This window comes from Rhagoletis zephyria, unplaced genomic scaffold (genome assembly GCF_001687245.7).
Source record: "Rhagoletis zephyria isolate East Lansing unplaced genomic scaffold, Rhagoletis_zephyria_1.1 Rzeph_scaffold_48944, whole genome shotgun sequence".
NCBI classification, from domain to species: Eukaryota; Metazoa; Arthropoda; class Insecta; order Diptera; family Tephritidae; genus Rhagoletis; species Rhagoletis zephyria.
This window is the reverse complement of record NW_016205999.1, coordinates 1-2,149: the sequence shown is the minus strand read 5'-3', so window position 1 is coordinate 2,149 and position 2,149 is coordinate 1. Positions and strand designations below refer to the sequence as shown.

The 2,149-nt window shown below is 62.9% G+C and overlaps 1 pseudogene; it reads left to right on the top strand.

Annotated features, from left to right (window-relative positions):
• Positions 1–52: 52 nt before the first annotated feature.
• LOC108355704 (kinesin-like protein KIF13A pseudogene) lies at positions 53–2,114 on the top strand (annotated as a pseudogene).
• The last annotated feature ends 35 nt before the right edge of the window (positions 2,115–2,149 follow it).

Below are 2,149 nucleotides of genomic sequence, written 5' to 3'. Positions count from 1 at the left end.
CGGTGTTGGCGGTGGACGGCTGAGCGGCTCCTCGCTGAATCTCGCCTCGCCGATGGCCTTCACCTATGCGCGCAACCTGGAGAAGCTGGCGCAGGAGCGGGAGGAAAATATGCGCGCCTCACTTTCCAAACTTCGTGAAGAGATTGCCAAGGCGAACACGCTGGCCCACGAGGCGAATCTGATCAGCGAGGAGATGCGTCGAAACACCGAGTTCAAGGTGACGCTGCAGATTCCGGCGGCCAATCTCAGCCCGAACCGCCTCCGCCGGGGCGTCTTTGTCTCGGAGCCGGCGATTCTCGTCAAGCGGAAGGGGGCGCCGCAGCAGGTCTGGTCGATGGAGAAGTTTGACGGGAAGCTGATTGAGATGCGCGAGATGTACGCAGAGTGGAAGGAGCGCCAGAATGAGGAGGGCAAGCGGCGGCTGAGGAGTCCTCAGCACTCTACGGAGAGTGACACTTCCAGTCTGTCAAGCTCGGTCACCTCAAATACCTCATCAAACTTTTCCAACTCGCCGGGTTCCTCGCCGAACATTCCTCGCCGCCATGATCCCTTCTACGAGTTGCAGGAGAATCACCTGCTGGTGGGCGTGGCGAACATTTTCCTCGAGGTGCTGATGCAGGACGTGCTGCTCGACTACCAGGTGCCGATCATCTCGCAGCAGGGGGAGGTGGCCGGGCGGCTGGCGGTGGAGTTTGGCCGCATCGAGGGCCACTTTGGAGAGCGGATAGCGGACGCCGCGGAGCAGGCCAGCGACTCGGGCAGTGAAGAGGGCGGCGGCGGCAGTGCGGCCAGCAGCAACAACTCTACTGATGGAGCGTCTCATTTGGCTTTCTCCGAGGTGACGACGATCAGCTCACCGAATAGCAGGACTCCACCGCCCCCGCTTCGGCCCAATCAGATTCGCGTCCGCCTCAGTGTTAAGCACGCCCGGGGCCTTCCAGCGGAGCTCTCCAACTTTGTCTTTTGTCAGTACTCCATCTGGGGCTACCCCGATCTGATTGCCGTTCCCTGTACCGCCGTGGAGGCTGGTGATTCAGTGGGTGATCAAAGTGACCGCTCCAAATCGGGCGTCACCCTGGGCGGCAGCACTACTGGAAATAGCAAAGGAAACCCCGACGAAAAGATCTTCCTCTTCGCCAACAGCCGCGACTTTACCATCACCCTCAGCGAGGAGTTTCTGGAGCACTGCGCCGACGGCGCCCTCTCCATCGAGGTGTGGGGCCACCGGATCAGCGCCTTCAGCCCCCACTCGCTGGCCACCCTCAAGACGGAGTGGGGCGTTCAGGAGGAGCAGAGTCGGCTCAGTCGGTCGCTGGCCGAGCGGTGGCGGGAGCTGAAGAGGCGGCTCACCCTCTGGGTGGAGATTCACGAGCTGAACGACAATGGCGAGTACGTCCCGGTTGAGGTGCAACCGGCCACTGACATCCTCACCGGGGGCGTCTACCAGCTCCGACAGGGACAGCAGCGGCGGCTGGCGNGCCCCCACTCGCTGGCCACCCTCAAGACGGAGTGGGGCGTTCAGGAGGAGCAGAGTCGGCTCAGTCGGTCGCTGGCCGAGCGGTGGCGGGAGCTGAAGAGGCGGCTCACCCTCTGGGTGGAGATTCACGAGCTGAACGACAATGGCGAGTACGTCCCGGTAGAGGTGCAACCGGCCACTGACATCTTCACCGGGGGCGTCTACCAGCTCCGACAGGGACAGCAGCGGCGGCTGGCGGTGAGGGTGTGTCCGCAGCGAGGCTCTGCAAACAATGGCGGAACGCTGCCGCTGCTGGTGGACAGCGTCCTCTGGACGGCGGTCGGCTGTGTCACGGTCCGACCGAAAGGCCTCCTCAAGTCGCTGGACAGCTACCAGGAGGGCGACCTGAACGCCCTGACGGAGAAGTGGTCAGAGGCGCTCGCCCGCCGGCAGGCCTACCTCCACGAGCAGATCACCGAGCTGATGGAGAAGTCCAACACAGGAGGGGGAAAGAAGAGCCAGGAGGACATTGAGCGGGAGCACCGGCTCACTAATCAGTGGGTCAGTCTGGTGGAGGAACGCAATGCGGCCAAGTGTCCGCCGCCCGGCTCGGAGATTCCCGGGGCGCCCGCGGCGGAGGATAATGAAACTGCGGATGGTGAAGAAAATGAAAACAGACCACCTGGCATGGAA